We start from the raw sequence: 18,193 nt of genomic DNA on the forward strand, positions 1-18,193 counted from the left end.
TTTCCAGTAGTTGTCATCTTCTAAAAAATAAGACATGGCTTTATACGTGGACGAACTATCATTACTTTATGAAGAAGCTACATTTATATAAAACAACCCTGTTCCACGAGCACTTCAAAGGTATTCGGACCCATGGCCTTCAAAGCATCTGCGAACCAGTGCATGCAGAGTGACACGCGCAGAGTCGGGGTCGCGAGCTAATTTTCCGCCCGCCCAATCGCCTTTCATATCAATGCCATTTGCAATGCCTGCAAAGCGGGGTGCAATGTTCTCCTAACTCATGAACATGCAAAGAACAGAATTCCAGCGTCTGAAACACTTACGCCGCCGCTTCACCGAACCCTCGCACGATTGCCTTGTGCCGTGTGAACCGACAGGGGGGTTCATCGGCGAAATTGCCTCCCCCGATAACTTTCGGGGTTTGTAACCCAATTATAAGGATAAAAGTGACAAGCACGTTTATAAAATGCACGGCAGCAAGTCGGTATCGGCCTAACCATGGTGTCTTGTACACCGGGTGAACGAGGTACCTCGCGCCTCGAGGTGATTGCGGCACACAGCGGCCAAACCTGGAAACCGGGGCAGTTCCAGGCTTCCTTTCTTTTCAACACTTCTCTCTCTCTCTCTGGAAACCGGGGCAGGGAAGCAAGCCGGCTGCGAGAGCGCGAAGCAGAGTCCTTCCCCTGACGTCACGGTACACCTCACCCAATCAAGGCACGGCGACCGTAGCGGCGATTGTGTTCGCTCTCGGGGCGAATAGTTGTCGCGTGGCAAATTATGAAAATTTTCGTCACGTGATTACTAAAAAAAAAAAGGTTTTTTCTCTAAAATCTTATTTATCTGGCCCAAACCAGATAGCTTCTCGGCTAAGTCACGGCTCGTATAATTCCTTATGTCACATTCGTCTGGGGCGCGTGCAGCAGCGAGACAATGCTGCCCCCAAGGCCACGCCACTGTGTAGGTGCACCACATGACGCACTACCAGGCGAACCGCGAAGCATCCCGCCGTGCGGGTGCGGTCACTACCAGAGGCAGATTAATAAAATCATTGATATACACCAGGCGAAAGTTTAGATTTTGTGACAGCAAATATTTGGTCAACAAAATAGTTCTGGGCTACGTTTCGACCTTAACGTCATATCTCAGCAAACTTGCTCTCCCCCTTCCCCTCCCCCCAGGCCTGACCCATAAATCCGCCCCTAAACCACTACAATGGTCCAACATAAGAAAAAAAGAAGAAGTTTGCGGCGGGGACGAACGTTTTCCACGAAGGCTCCGCATCTCGCACCGAACGACGCGAAAATTTTCCTGTTTTCCGGAAAAGACTGATACCACGGAAGGAAGGAGGACGAGAGGGAAAGAAGGATAATACGGAAACGTGAGTGGGTCGCATATTACCGGCAATATCGACATTTTAGAGACAAGCCTACCCCCACGCGGGGATGGCATGGAGATGGACGAGACGGCCGCCGATGGCGAGAAAAGAATAGGCGGAATACCCGAGAGGGGTTGGAATTACATTATTAGAAAAAAGGATAAGAAAGTCAGCTCGTCCACCAGCGATGTCAAAAACAACATGGGGTCAACCGAGGAGCAGAAGCCAAAAAGGAGGAGATTCGGACCGATGCCGGGAGACGAGATAAAAATTACTGTTAGACCCGAAAAGGGTCTGAAACTCGGAGACACCAGAGAAGGATCCGTAGGCAAGGCACTAATTAAGGCCATCCGAAGAAACCATGCCCTCCGAGATGAGGAAATCACAACAAGAATATTGAAAGGTACCAACGCCATAATAGTCAGCACGAAAAGGGAAGACATCGCGAAAGCGGTGACAGAAATCGAAGAACTTGAGATCGAAGGGAAGAAGCACAGCTTCAAAGCTAAAGTCATCATGGAGGACACGGTAAAAGGAGTGGTATACAGAGTCTCTAAAGAGTTTACAGACGAAGAACTGGGAGAAAACTTCAGTGTAAGGGGCAAGTACGCCGACATTGAAATAATAGAAGCCAGAATCAGGGATACGGAAGTTGTGGTCCTCACTTTTAGCGGGGACCGTTTGCCAAACCAAGTGTGCTTATACGGGCAAATGGCACACGTGTGGGAATACAGGCCGGTGAAGCAAGTATGTTTCGTCTGCATGAAGCCGGGACACAGGAGTGACGTATGCCCCACGCCAGACGCAAAGGGGTGCCGAAATTGCGGCCGAACGCACGCGGAAGGCGAAGAGAATTGCAGGGCAAGGTGCGCATTCTGCGAAGGGGAACACCCCACCGGGGACAAGGAGTGCAAAAAGCGATACAAAGAACCGACGAAAAAGGTGCAGCCCAAAACTACTGATACACTGACCGACGTCAGCAAAAAGAAGGCGTGGGCGGAGGCGCAGAGCAACATAGAAGACTTCCCTACGCTGAGGTGGGTTACTGGGCAAGCCAACTACCCCACAATAGAGGGAGAGAAATCGGACAAGCAGAAAATTTCCGAGATGGAGGAGACAATTAGAGAGCTAAAGAAGGTGGCAGAGATACAAAGGGAACAATTTCAGAGAACAATGGAGATACAAAGGGAACAATTCCATAAAATGGAGGAGCAAAACGCCAAGATGGCGGAAACCATTAAAAGACTGGAAGGAAACTCTTGGAGACAAGAAGAGAAGCACAAGAAAGAACTGGAGACTCTCCGAAGACGGTGTGAAAACAAAACGGACGAGCCGAAAACTCAGCCGAAGCCGGCAGAGGCACCGAAAAAGACGCCCAAGGAAAGAAAGGGTCCGCTCGAGGAAAGAAAGGAGCAACTAGACAACAAATTCGAGAACAAGTTTGAGCTACTAGAAAGCAAATTCGAGCAACTGGAAAACAAATTCGAGCAAAGATTCGCTAAAATTGAACAGATGCTCGCAAGTTTACTGGACGGGGCGGCGGGCCCGCCTAGGAGGAAATGTGCAAAGGACGGCTACGAAAGCGATGTCAGCTGCGTGAGCAACGAAGGAGCCAAAGCAGAGGCAAAGCAACCGTATGGAAGGTAGGCTTCTGATATGGCAGTGGAATTGCAGAGCCTACCGAGGAAAACGAAGCAATTTTACATTTTATCTACAGGACGAAGTGGAAAAACCGCACCTAATCTTGCTGCAAGAACCGAATTCAGAAGCGAATCTGAGTGGGTACTACGTTTACGGCAACGATAAGAACAAGCCCAGGGTCGCCACGCTCGTCAATAAGAACATCACGGTCATACATCACGAAACAAAGCAAGAAGTAGAGAACGTTCTGACGGAAGTGGTGCCTAGCAACAAGGGAGGCAAGAGCACATTCGTGCTAAACGTGTACGCGCAACACAAGGGCTACAAGACCGAGGACCTCGCGGAAATCATGGAAACGGCATGCAAGATGGCCGGCAAGGACAACGCGATAGTCGTCGCGGGAGATTTCAACTCGGCGCATACGGAATGGGGCTACGTAAAGGACACGAAGAGGGGCAAAGAGTTACTCAAGCTAATCGAGATGCACGAACTAACGATCATCAACGACACAGACTGCCACACTAGAGTGGGAAACAGCGTGAGTCGAGACACAAACCCGGACCTCTCGATGATCAGGGGAGCCACGGCGGGATGGATAAACACGCAAGAAACCCTCGGAAGCGACCACTGCATCATTAGGATCGAAGTAGTGGCAGACGCCAAGCGTCGACGCATAGGAAAGAATCAGAGAACAGACTGGAGAAAGTTCAGACAGGAAGTGGAAACAAGACCCATAGACGACCTTGCGCGGTGGACAAGGGAACTAAAAAGAGCCAAAGAAGACTACACCAACGAGGTAGAGCTGACCGAAAAAGTCACTGCAGTTGACTCGCGACTCGAAACGCTGTGGAAGAAAAGGCGCAATTTGACTGTAAAGTGGAAAATCAACAAACTGAACCGGAATTTGAGACGTCGAGTGGCGGAAATCAACGAGGAAATAGAAAAGTACGCCGATGACTTGGCGCGACAAAACTGGTGGCAAAAATGCGACAAACTGCAGAACACTTTGGAAACAAAACAGACCTGGAACCTGCTCAAATACCTGGCGGACCCGGCATCGACAAGAGGCGAAACCAACCGAACTCTCACGAGGATTGTACACAAATTCCAAGGAGACGTGCTAGAATACATCAAGAACAGGTACGTCCCGGATCAAGGGACACCCGAAACCGGAAACGAGTATACGGGACGAACCAACGAGAGTCTTGACAGAGACTTTGACGTTGGGGAGCTGGTGGCAGCCGCCGCCGAAACGACCAACAGCACACCGGGGAGGGACGGCATCACCAACGCCACGCTACGGAATCTACCGCAGAAGACTCAGAAGCAACTCACAAACTTTATTAACGAGGTATGGAACAGCGGAAAAGTCCCGGAAGAGTGGAAGCACTCGCAAATCAAGCTCATTCCCAAGCAAGGAAAAAAACCGCATATAGACAACATGAGACCTATCTCGCTAACGTCGAACGTAGGCAAACTCATGGAACGCATGGTGAAAAACAGGCTACAGCGCTACCTGGAGGAAGAGGGGCTCATGCCGCACTGCATGTACGGTTTTAGGCCACACCTGAGCACTCAAGACGTGCTACTTCAGATCAGGGAAGAAGTGCTGAGCGGCAAAATCCCCGCCAAAGGGGAGCACATCGTGCTAGCCATAGACCTAAAGGCGGCCTTCGACAACGTTGCCCACTCCGCCATACTAGACAACTTGAACGCCACCAACGGAGGCGAAAAGACCTACAACTACGTACGCTCCTTCCTGGAAAACCGCAGCGCCACCATCCAGATTGATGACACAAAGACTAAGACGTTCGACATGCCCAACAAGGGGACGCCGCAAGGAGCGGTGCTGTCACCCCTACTTTTTAATATAGCGCTCTTCAAGCTATCCGAGAGACTGGCAAAGATCCCGAACATAGAGTACGCGGTATACGCAGATGACATTACGATATGGATCACAAAAGGGTCGCTAGGAGAAAAGGAGGAAAGGCTGCAAAAGGCGGCAGAAGTCATACAAGAGGTGGCAAAAGCAAGCGGACTCCACTGCTCGCCCGAAAAATCAGAGATTCTGAGGATTCATGGACGAAGGTACGACAGAAGCATACCCATCAACGTCACGATAGAAGGCCACACAGTGCCCGAAGTGAAAGAACTAAGGCTGCTGGGTATGTGGTTACAACATAATGGGAAAGCCACGCTACAATGGGAAAAGATCTCCAAAACCATAGACATCATGGGAAGGATGATTAAGAGAGTCACCCACAGGAAGTGGGGTCTAAAAGAACGAGACGTGGCGAAGATTGTTCAAGCCGTCGTCGTAAGTAGGATCACTTACTGCATGCCGTACCACCGGATCACCAAAACAGAAGAGAGAAAGATCGACTGCAAAATGAGGGGAGTGTACAAGCTAGCGCTAGGACTACCCATTACCACATCAACCGAAAAACTCATGGCCATGGGCATCTCTAACACGTACGGAGAGCACAAGGATGCCATGCTGACGGCGCAGAAAGAGAGACTCGGACGCAGCGAGACCGGAAGACGCCTGGCGACCAAACTCGGCTTCAACGACGTGAGGACAAAGGCGACCAGAACGGCCGACCTAAGCGATATGGCGAAAAATACGTACATCGTACGACCCATACCAAAACACATGAGACCGGATACGCATGAACAACGAAGACTAGCCAGAGCCAGGTACTACGAAAGGATAGCCAAAAAGGGAGAGGTGGCGTACGTCGACGCTGCCGACTACCCGGACCGGGATGCAAAGGTAGCCGTATACCTGGACAAAAACAAGATGGAGAAAAATAGCTGCTCGATGCCCAGGACAACGACGGAAGAGGCCGAAGAGAGAGCCATAGCGCTCGCCATGATGGACGGCTATAGGAAGGGCAGTAGCATGCTCATCCTGTCGGACTCTCAACAGGCCTGTCGAAATTTTCTAAAAGGCAGGATTGGAGCGAGAACCGCCAAACTTATAAATAAGGTCACCCCGAAAAGTGCTGGAGTAACGCACGAAATCGCGTGGATTCCCGCTCACGCGGGCGTCACGGATAACCAGGCAGCAGACGACCGAGCCCGTGCTCATACCTTCCGGGCCGGTCTGACGCAGCCGGGGAAAACCGTTATCGTGAACCCGAGCTACTCGGAGCTACTTGACCACTACAAGGCCTGCCGATTCCAGTTTCCGGAGCCCGCGGACAGGTTCGACAGAATAGATGCCGCCCTATGGAGGAGACTCCAGGCGGGCAACTTCCCGAACAAGGTGCTGGCCAGACACGTGGATCCGGACAGGTACGAAGACGACAGCTGCCCCTGGTGCGGCTCCCGAGCGACACTCTACCACTCCACGTGGGAATGTACGAATAACGACGAGCTTCCCAAGCTCCAAGACGAAGAAAAAGGCCAAGCCGGCTGGGAGAGGCTGCTGCGGAGCAGGGACCCCGGAGAGCAGCTTAGGCTGCTCGAAAGGGCCAAACTTGCTGGCCAGCTTCTAGGGATCCTGGAATGAGGAACCCTCCCCGCTAAGGCTCCACTTCCGTCATCATCAGCATCATCCCTCATGTTCCAATAAACGTTTTCCTCCTCCTCCTCCAACATAAACGGTGGACGGCAAAAAAAAAAAAATCCGCCATGAGTGGGGTGGTGGCTTGTGCCATCTAGCAAGGAATGAAAGTAACAAATTGTCTTTGAAGTGGATGGCTCAAGCACGTACTTGTTACTCCAAACATTTGCCCACCAACCTAAAAAAAACAAATGGACTATAAAACAAAGCATTTATTTATACATATGTGATTTTATTGTCAAAAAGCGTATCGTGATATCTATTGTACGCGCGACGGGGACTTTGTCTCGGAGTAAGGGTCTAAATTAAGCAAACCGGATAAAAGAAACACTCAGAGATTAAAGATAAATTGCTTAAAAAGAATGAAAATGCTAGGGTCGGACCGGTGACAAACGATAGGCCCACTCCCGGTGTGAAAATCAACAGAGAGGCGACGGCACGCAGGGAGTAAAATAAAAACAAGAAATTTATTTAGGCGATTAAAAAGCCGCGCACGGCGAAAACATGACAAAACCATCAGAACAAAACGCCCGAACACGCGTTACTCCAACAACACACTTACGAACCTTCGGGCAGCGGGGCGAAAAAGAAAACGAAACAGCACTCAATAGACCGTTGTATTGTATTGTATTGTATTCTGCGGGGCAATCTCTTTGAAACGAGAGTCGAAGTTCGACACGCCAAAAAAGTTAAAAAAGAAAAAAAGGAAAGAAAAGAAAAAAAAAAGGGGGGGGGGGGGACAGAAGGGGGGAGGTCGTCAGGGCCCACCATCTGTCGTCGATGACCCCTGGTGGGCGGAGGGTAACAGCTACACGATCACGGTGGTCCGATCGGTACGCGCTGACTTCTCGGTGCGCAAATCACCGTCGCACTTTCCACCACGCCTCCAGTCTTTGCCTAGAACAGGCCACGTGGTCATGTTCGTTCGTGAAGCCGAGTGCCTGCTCGATGCGGGAATCCCCAATGGGCGCTGGCAGGAGCTTCTGGCACGTGAGCAGCAAATGCTCGGTGGTCTCTTCGTCTTCTCCACAGTCGTCTTCATGTCCGTCACGTTGCTGTCAAACTTTCGACGGTACTGTCTTGTGCGCAGGGCACCACCGCGGGCCTCGATGAGTAGGCGACTTCCCAGCGTGTTTTTCCAGAACGTTATTGGAGCGATCTCGGTCTTGAAAGATGCATACAAATGCATGCTAGTATGCTGTTGCATTCCCAATATACAGCGCTCCCTTTCGACAGCCTTTATCTGCGTTCGCACTTTACGCACCCAATCTTTTTCAGCTTGAGGCTCATCACTCATGCAAAAGGCTCCAAACTTTGTGCCGAGGCGGGTGACACGATTCCTCCACGTCGAATGGATGTTCTTGAGGTGAATGTAGATGAAAAGTCGCCGTGCCCAGCGGTCTTCGTCCATATGCCGGAGTCGCGCGTAGTACTCTAGCTTGCTGCTGGCTTCTCGTGCCTCGAAAGATGACCATCCGACGTCTCCTTCAACAAGCTCGTTGGCCACTTGTCCATGGCATCCCAGCGCTTGACGTCCGACATCTCTTTGGCGTCGTTCAAGATATTCACGAAGCTCGCTGGGTATGCCAATGACAGAGTTTCCAAAAGTCAGCCCGGGTACCGCGACGGCCTTCCAAAGTTCCCTGGTAACGACGTATTGGTCGCAGCTCCAGAGGCACCGTCTTCGCAATATGTTTCGCTTACGCACTGAGGACGTCCTGAGGTTTTGGTGATGCTCAGCGAGGTACTTTTCTGTAGCTGATAGTGTCACGCCAAGGTACCTGTACTTGGTGCAAACAGGGATCGCCGCACCCTGTAAGATGAATGGTACAATGTTCTCCTCCTCGCGGGAAAAAATAACTGTCGCTGACTTGTCAGCATTGAAGCGTGATTGGAGTTGATCCGCCTCGGTCTCACATGTGGCCAGCAGTTTCCTCATGTCACCCACACTGTCGGCCATCAAGACAAGGTCATCAGCGTATGCAAGTCCAGGTAGCCGCCATGTAATCACCTCCCCGTGTTGGAGATGCGTCAAAGAAAAACCGATGGCCGTTTTCTCCAGCGCCCTTTCCATGCTAGATGCATACAACATGTACAGTGTCGGCGACAATGGACAACCCTGTCGTAGTCCTTTTTCAACTATAACCTCGTCAGATTTCACACCGTTGAAAGATGCCGTCACAACATTTTTATCGTAGAGCCGCTGGATTAACGTCACCCAGGTTTCAGGCATATTAAGCTGTTTTAATCTTTTCAGAAGCATGGTATGAGGAATGCAATCATATGCTTTCGCTATATCAAGGAAGCAAGTAATCATTGGTCGCTTCTCCCTCCGTGCAATCTCGATGCATTGCGTCAACGTAAAAAGATTATCTTCCAAGCGTCGCCCACGTCTAAAACCGTTCTGCAACTCAGTCAGTATGCCGCTCTCCTCGGCCCACTGCGTTATACGCCCATTAATTATGGTCGCGAACACCCTGTAGGCAACCGGCGTGACCGTGAGTGGTCGGTAGTCGTGTAACAACTGCTTGTTGCCGCCTGTCTTTGGAATGAAGGAAACTCGACCACGTCTCCAGTCGCTGGGAATCGGGTCATCGCCGCAGCAGATTTGACTAAACAGGTGTGCCAGGTGCTCTCGTGCGTCGGGTCCTAAACCTTTGAGCACCTTGGCGGAGATTCCATCCAGCCCCTGTGCTGTGCTGCCGTTTAGCCGCGCCAGTGCACGTTCTACCTGAACACACCCCATGACTGTTGCATTTTGGTCGACTGTGGTACTCTGCGGGGCATCTTCTAAATGCGGGATTTCATCCCTCATGCCTTCATGATTGCAGTTCATTTGTTCCGTCCCAAAGAGAGTGTAGAGATATTCACCCAGAAGTTCTTTTATGTTATTTACCTCACTTCCATTGTCCGGATTCACCAGTTGGGGAGAGCAGTCTTTCCCATCTAGACTACCAATGTAGCGCCAGAACTTCTCTCCAGCTTTTTTTCCGCCCTTTCGTATGTCTGCCATCTCCTTGCAGTCATGTGCTTGTTTTTTCTTTTCAACAATAGCTTGTGTGAGTGCCTTGCGTCTTTGGTACTCCTCCCAGAGTTGCAACGTCTCTGGACCTTTTCCAAACGACTTTAGTGCTTGGCGATGTTCTCGGTTCGCGTCTTGTCGGTACCGAATCGCTCTCCCGATTTCAGCGTCCCACCACGGGACAAGCCGTCTTTTTCCTTGCGTACTCCTTGCCACCGAACGCTTGGCAACTGCCTGCCTAAGTTCCGTGGCGTATTCTTCATACGTTGCGGCCTTCATGCGTTGCTCAGTTTCTTCGAAGTCTTGACATACAGCCTCGATATCCCCCTCGCGCAGCCGAAACGTCAATGCGCGCTTTGGGCGACTGCGATGCCGTTGGATTGCTCCGAAATGTAGTAGTATGGTACTATGATCGCTGCCAACGCTCCGTTCACCATTGTCGTCCACAACTATTTTTTGAAGGCGGTTTGACAGCCTCTTGGAGGCGAGGGCGTAATCAATGCAGGTTTTTTTGTCCCGCACCATCCATGTATACTTTCCTTCACACTCTTCTCTCAGGTTTAATATCTCCAAGTCCAAATCTTCCGCCAGTTGTCTCAACATGTGTCCATTCTTGTCTTCGCGGCTATCCAGCTCAACCAGGTGACTATTAAAGTCCCCCATCAGTAGCACGGAATGGCTTCGGTCCAAACTTTGGACGTCGTGTCGAACGCAGTCTAGAATGGCCTTGTTTTCATCTTGCCTGTTATTTCCCACCGAAAGATAAATGGCACATACAGCTGTCGGTGCGTTCCTGACCCTTTCAGAAATTCAGTGCCATCTGGTGGTTCGTAAAGCAGTTTAGGTTTTGCCCTATCAATGGCGGAAATGAACTTGTATCGGCACCGTCACTTTCGCAAGTCGACGGCACGCGAGGAATTGTTCAGAGTGAGTTCTTTCTCGATCACTTTCAGGTCGATGGTGACCAGGGGGGCTATGTTGCGCTTTTTGCACTCCCAGGAGACTAGGGAGAGGGAAGTGACGTCAACGACACAGCGAACGCAGATTGGATGTTGATTTCGTTTTCTTCCGTCAACATCCAATCTGCATTTGCTGTGTCGTTGACGTCACTTCCCTCTTCCAAGTCTCCTGGGAGTGCAAAAAGCGCAACATAGCACCCCAGGAACGTGCATTCAGAACAAAGCTCCAACCCACTGAGATGCCTCGAGAAAATTCTCTACACCAAAGTGCTTTAAAGCCGATTGTGTGCCACGACAGATTGACTGAATCTGAGCAATTAGAAATAAACGCTTACGTAGCTCTTGTGTTCCAGCCCTACTTCGCTTCGTGCTGACCCCCGAACGTACAGGCCTCGCAATATCCGCTTAGGAGCATCTTCAACGTCTTCCTTTATCAGTCACTAGAAGGCCACCATTCGTATGGCACAGATGCCGTTCCACAGATGATGATAGTGATCAAAGTGGCCAGACTGAATTTCGGAAAGGGTCTATTCCCGATGCAACACGAAACCACTCGTAGCTCGCGACACAAACTGCAGCCGGGAAACAAGTTCGCCGGTGCAAAGAAGACGAAAGTTCCGAGAAAGAATAGTCTCCACAGCGGGACCCAAGGTCCAGGGAAAAGCTGAAAACGAAGTACGAAGGCTCACCGACGTGCTGGGTCCGACGAACGACGAAGGCTTCACTTTCCCGGCATGGTGGACTGGTTGCTCGGTGGCCGACGCAACGCAGCACCGCACACACACGCTTCCCGAAAAGGGAAAAGCCGATTCCCGTCGACAGTCGTAGCCAGTGCAGAGGGCTTGAGGGCAAGATAGCAGCGCCGACATCGCGTGACGCGTCCGTCGTTGCAGCGCGATGCGGTGCGTTGCGGTGCGCACTAGACAAATGTGATATTAGAAAGCACGCACACGAAATGAACAATGGTATTATGTAAGCTCATGCAATTAAGGAATATAACTTAACATACCTTAGAGCAGAGAGGCACTAGCGGCGGGGATTCTTCGGAGGGATTCTCCAAGCAGAAAAGAACACTGCGCGTAGTTACTGGCGGAGACCCCTCAGTGATGGCTTCTCGTTGGTGTGAGTGGGTCATGTTTCAATCCAAATGCATCCACGCTCAGACGCTGTTAGTAGACATATGGGTTTCCTTCTAAAGGCTGAAACACATGACGCGAAAAAATGGACCGAGGATGGGACGGAAATCGGACAACCCGAAAACACGTATCGTACCCATTCTCAAGCCTGGAAAGTCACCATACGATATTGCGTCTTACAGGCCAATAGCACTATCTAGTTGCATGGGGAAAATAATGGAAAGAATGTTGATATCTCGCCTAGAATGGCACCTAGAAAATAACAATTATTATCCAGAAATAATGTCTGGTTTCCGACGCGGCCGAAGTTCTATAGATGGTGTTATCGATCTGGTATCATTTGTAGAACAACAGAGGACACGGCGACATCTCACCACAGCTGTATTTCTTGACATCAAAGGCGCATATGACAACGTGACTCATGAGGCCGTCCTACACGCCTTAGAAGATCTTGGTATTGGGGGGCGCATGTACTCCTGGTTGAAAAGTTACTTGACGAGGAGATATATTTACCTAGCTACCTGCAATGGAAACACTACATCACATGTCATAACAAGAGGGGTACCACAGGGCGGTGTACTAAGCCCAATTTTATTCAATACAGTCTTGATTAATCTTGCTGAAGAACTGCCATCGACAGTACACGTATCACTTTATGCTGACGATATCTGTATCTGGGCGTCTGGTGTAACACGACCCCAGATACGGGCAAGACTCCAATGTGCTCTGAAGAAAATACATCAATATCTAAGAAAGCGTGGACTCGAGATCTCCGTCTCAAAGTCCTCTGCTATGACATTCTCTCGCAAGCATATGGAGAAATATCCCGTTATCATCGGTGGAGAAACAGTCCCCAGCGTTCGGCAGCATAATTATCTCGGATTCACTCTGGACAGAGGTCTTACGTGGACGCCTCATGTTTCACGACTCAAGATGAAATTGACGTCCATAATACATCTTATGCGATTTATCAGTGGTACAACATGGGGCGCCACCGTAGGCTGCCTACAGAGACTGTTTGAGGCCTTCTTTCTTGGACTTCTGAGATACCACTTGCCTATTCTGAACAACACCTGTGCGAGCAATATACGAGCTATCCAGTGCATTGAAGCCCAAGCTCTACGCGCCTGCTTAGGGCTGCCACGGTGTGCTTCAACGTCCGGGACAATTGCGGAGGCTTGAAGGTATCCCATTGAAGCATATATAATACAAGAAACTATACGATTACATTTAAGACACCTTACAAGACATCCGAACCACCATCTGGCCACGTTACCTTCAGAGAGACCTGAGTCTGCCTTCTCCAAAACGATAACGAAACACAATATTGTTCCAAGTGACCTCTTTCCTGTACAGAAAGACGAAATACCACCATGGACCTTTCTGAAGCCGAGAATAACGTTATACGTAAAAGGTATACATAAGAAGACGTCCATTCCATCTCCAGATCTCAAACAACTGACATTAGGAGTCATCAATGAAGCATACGGCTTGTCCACACATATATACACCGATGGGTCGTCCTCTGAAACACTGTCTGTAATTGGAGTTGTCATACCTGCCCACAACCATACCGTCAAGATGAAGATAAGGCATCGAACGACATCAACGGCTTCCGAATTAGCTGCCATACGAGAAGCAATACGGTACATTATGTCTCGATCACCGCAACCATGGACAATCTTCAGTGACTCAAAGTCAGCATTACAAATAATACAGACTTTCATGAAGCGCAATGCGTACGACCAACTGGCATATCAGGTATCCGCTCTCTGCCATCAAGTCCTCGTAGAGGGCCACCAGATTTCTATTCAGTGGATACCAGGCCACTGTGGCATCCCAGGAAATAATGCAGCAGACAGAGCCGCCAAGTCAACGATTAGTGCCGATTCAATTCTGATACCTTACTCCAAAAGTGACAGCAACGCTAAAGTTCAAGCCTTGGCCAAGACAATTTCATTAGGACACTGGATGAACGTAAAAACACACGACCGGAGATTATACTCTCTAGACCCCCAACGAACCTTTCGCGTTCCATCCGGAATTTCAAGACGACTAGAGACAACTCTGCACCGACTGCGACTAGGTGTAGCATATACACCGCAGTTCCTTTGTCGAATAGGACAGCGCATCTGCGGGGATTGCACCAGCTGTGAGGTCGAGGGGTCAATTGAGCATATACTATGCCAATGTGTTGAGTTCGAGGAAGAACGCCAAACGTTTCAAGAAACATTACAAAAAATAGATTCGCGTCCGTTTAGCGCTTTCAAAGTGCTTGGCAGCTGGGACACAACCGAACAGTTTATGAAGGCCACCGAGGCTCTAATACGATTTCTGAGAGACACAGGAGTTTCGGACAGACTCTAAATGACTGAGAACTTTATGTGAGACTGCTTACATAATTCACTAGATCATAATCATCTTCATTGACAATTTTCACCTCATATTCCTACCCCACTGCTATGTCTTTCCTTCCCCCTCTCCCCATCCCCGGTGCAAAGTAGCAAACTAGAACTGACGTTCGGGTTAAAATCTCTGCCTTTCCTTCATAAAGCACTACTACTACTAATTTCTCACGCTGAACATCCAGAAATGGGAAGCTCCGTCCGAAAAAAATATCTGGCGATCCAGATCTCTCGGATCGTTTCCGACTTTTCGCAAAAGAGGACATGTGGAAAACCAAGAGAGACGACAAGAACTACGCAGTAACAATAGATGAGTGGCTCCCTGTGCATGTAGACGATCAAAATAAAATGAAGGCCAAGTAATATAGTTCGATTGGCAATAAATAAGTATTGCTTTATTCTTCTTTCTGCTCGTGCATATGTGCTAAGATGTTTGTTCTGCTTTCAAAACAACGCCCGCACGCTCAATAACTTTGTAAATGGGGAAAAAGTCAGAAGACAGGTGCGCGATAAAAGCTGCCCGGCATAGGAAATAATAATACTTTTTTTTTTCTAGCCTACGTATTTTATTTTTTTACGTTTTGAATGTTTTAACCGCTCGTAAAGGTGCACCAGGGGGTCATTTTCATAAGTATGTCTGAACTGGCATATTAGCATTATATTATAAGCGTCACCGGAAAGCTGGCGAGCCTTGAACACACTCTATCATTCCTTTTGATTTTTATTTTGCTTAGATTCGTCGCTCGTACACACCTTGTGCGGAACACAGGTTTGGGCCTGAAATATAACTAAGTTTAACATCGTTCACTGATGGAGAAAAATGCTGTAACCAAAGCAAGTACACTTTTACAGTGTTAATAAAGGTGCATATTATTTGGTACGGTCCAAATAAAAAAAGTGATGCGTGTTATCGGCGAAGAAACAAAATGCACGCGCGTTTTCCCCTAGGAATGTAGTACAGGAGCACCACAAAAGTAGACTGGTTGGTGTCTGCTTCATTGTCCATCCCGGAAGTCGCATAGACACTAGCGCCAGTTGAACCCCTAGCGTACATTATAATAACTCTCTGGCCGGCCTATGGGTTTTTTCCTAAAACAATGCTGAAATCTATCGGAAGCCTTTTTTTTTTTCTTCAAAATCTCCAGGGAAGAACGAACCCTGCGTGTCATAACGAGAGCACCACATGTTTCAAAATCAATGCAGCGGCCTTTATCTCCTAAGTCATGTAGACTTTTCTGTTTCTGGTAGTTCTCAGTCACGTGGGTTTCGCATCTGGTATGCGGGACGCAACAATGATAAAACTTTCAACCTGGAAAACGCGAGAAAAATATAGGTGAGCCAAAACAAAAATGTGTGACAATCACGCATCCTCCGTAAACACCTTCCAGCGGCGTGGAGAGGTCAAAACGATGTTTTACCGCATACCAGAAGTGACGACATTCAAGATGGCTGCGTCTTTGTTGAAAATGTGTATTACTCATGGAATGCACTAGGTAATGCGCAATCGTTTAAATTTGTGTCGAAGACATTCTTCAGTCATTTTGGGGGGTGAACGAGAACATATTGTTTATCCGTTTCCCCTTCAAAATTATCGCGGAAATTGACGTCACATGATGCGGTCACATGATGTCACGCCAAGGTCTCGAGTCGTGGCGTCACTAATAGCCTGACGTCAAGTCACCTCACGTCACGCTGGACGTCACGTCACGTCACGCTGGACACCGTGACGTCACGGTGTCCAGCGGTGACCTCGCGTGTCGTGGTCACGTGATGTGACGTCACAATGTGAATTCATAGTGTCACGTGATATTTCGGCGTCACGTCACCCGATCGGGCGGACGGACACGTATCTAGCATCAGGGCCGGTTTCGTTAAAAGAGCGACGAGTTCTGTACAGGCGATAAGGTAACATGGAAACCAAAGCAATGACTATTTATTTAAATATTGTTCGAGATGTTTTCATTATAGGCACTGCCCTTTAAAATCAGGGGTCGACCTGTACCTATAAAATAAAGAGGGCCGACCTAAAAGAGTTAGCCAAAAACATGAGACCAGTGTTTCTCCCAGCACATCAGGTGAACTGGGCGAAGCTCGACGCGCTCGCGCAGGGACGATGAGGTGAAGCTTCACGCCAGAGCGCCGATGCGAAGCAGCGAAGCTTGACGCAAGAACGCGGAGAATTCTGAAGAGATTCAACGTGAGGTCGGCACCAAAAGGAGCGTCATGGCGTTCGTCGTCTGCGTGCGTTTGCTATTTCACCGGCTAGATCAATCGCGCACAGAGAATGCGGCGTCATCTTGCGCTTGTTTCTCTGCGTGATTGATCCAGCCGGAGAAAAGCAGACGCACAAAAACGACGAGCGCCGTGACCATGCAATTTTCCCGCTGCTTGATTGGCTGGCCGTATCGATGTGCTGACTGTCGTCGGACTTAATGTGGAACGAATTGCATCCAGTTCTAATGTTTTTTTTTTTTTTTAACTCAAATCATTCGAACAGCAAAAGTGTGCTGCGAATCGAATAGAGCAGTGGTTCTCAAATGGGGGTCCGCGAAGGCATTTTAGGGGCCCGCAAAGCCCTGCCTCATCGGTCAAGCCCGGCAATAAAAGTTGTATTTTTTCAGATCGAGAAAAATTGTTTCAATTCTTAAAGGGATACTGAACCAAGGAATTTAGTGTCCATAATAAGTGGCGCACGTTCTTTCCACGAGCCAGCAGCCGCCGGTGTGCACGAGCACACGCAACAAAAATGGCGTCACAGACCTCCATTCGTGGTTGAGATGACAGTGAAATGTATGGGCTTCGGACCAAGGAGAATAAAGACAAGGTTTTTATCTACACAGTGGTGCCTGGTGTAAAAAGTAAGCGATGAATTGGTCTAACAAGCACGTAGCTTTCACTTGTAGAGATGAAAAGCCTGTCTTTATTCTCCTTTAGTCCGAAGCCCATGCATTTCACTGTCATCCCAACCGCGAATGGAGGTCTGTGACGTCATTTTTGTTGCGTGTGCTCGCGCACACCGGCGGCTGCTGGCTGGTGGAAAGAACGTGCGCCACTTATTATGGGCACTAAATTCTTTGGTTCAGTATCCCTTCAAGCCAGTTCTTTTGTGTGTGTGTGTGTGTGTGTGTGTGTGTGTGTGTGTGTGTGTGTGTGTGTGTGTGTGTCTGTGTGTGTGTGTGTGTGTGTGCGTGTGCGTGTGCGTGTGCGTGTGCGTGTGCGTGTGTGTGTGTGTGTGTGTGCGTGTGTGTGTGTGTGTGTGTGTGTGTGTGTCAATAGGAGAGGTATACCTCGTATCAACCCGTACAATAATTAGATCACTATTATATGTAACCTATACCTTTCTTCTCCTCTCACTACGAACGGAGCCTCCATCATCTCCGCCGATCCACAAGGGGTCCGCGAAACATCGATGGTTGAGAACCACTAAAATAGAGCATAGCAAACACTATTCGGGAATTATTCTATGTTTCTAATGTTCGCGCATATCTAGTGTTATGAGGGCCAATCGTCTAAAAAGTGACGGCACCCTCAATAAGCTGAAATGCATTAGTTGTAACTACGGGGAGAAGAAGAGAAAGAGAGAGCTGCGGTCGGAAGGAGGAAAAGAAACGGCACCGAAATTTTCCATGGGTTTCGCGCATCTCCCGACGGGGGCACTGTTCGGTTTACGGCTCCCGCGCAGTCGCTGTCGCCCGCCGGAAAGCCTTCAAAACCTTCGCCGGACGCCATACTTCGGTGCGCATGCCCGGCAGTTTCGATGGTGTGGAATGCACGTTTCAAGAGCGCTGCAGAAGCTCGCCGTTCGTTCGCGCTCAGCAGCCGCAGACTCATATAAAGCCGCCGTCGAATGCTTTCTATAGGGATAGTCACTGGACGCCATATTTGAGGGTACTGTTTAGAGCGCATGCTCAGAACGAGCTCACATTCATAGGCTGCTAAGACCGGCAATATTGATGCTGTGAAGTGCACGTTGCAAAATGTGGAAGCTCGTCGTCTCCACGCGCTTTTCAGACGCGCAGACAGCTATGGCCGCCAGTGAATCGAGGATTCCTAGAGGCGTTAGTCATATTGCGCATCTCACAGCGTT

At 49.2% G+C, this 18,193-nt stretch overlaps 1 pseudogene; it reads left to right on the top strand.

The window, feature by feature from the left end:
- The first annotated feature begins 12,493 nt into the window (after positions 1-12,493).
- Positions 12,494-13,795, top strand: LOC120838528 (annotated as a pseudogene).
- Positions 13,796-18,193: the final 4,398 nt, after the last annotated feature.

Source organism: Ixodes scapularis, unplaced genomic scaffold (assembly GCF_016920785.2).
Source record: "Ixodes scapularis isolate PalLabHiFi unplaced genomic scaffold, ASM1692078v2 PGA_scaffold12__126_contigs__length_90152505, whole genome shotgun sequence".
Lineage (NCBI taxonomy): Eukaryota > Metazoa > Arthropoda > Arachnida > Ixodida > Ixodidae > Ixodes > Ixodes scapularis.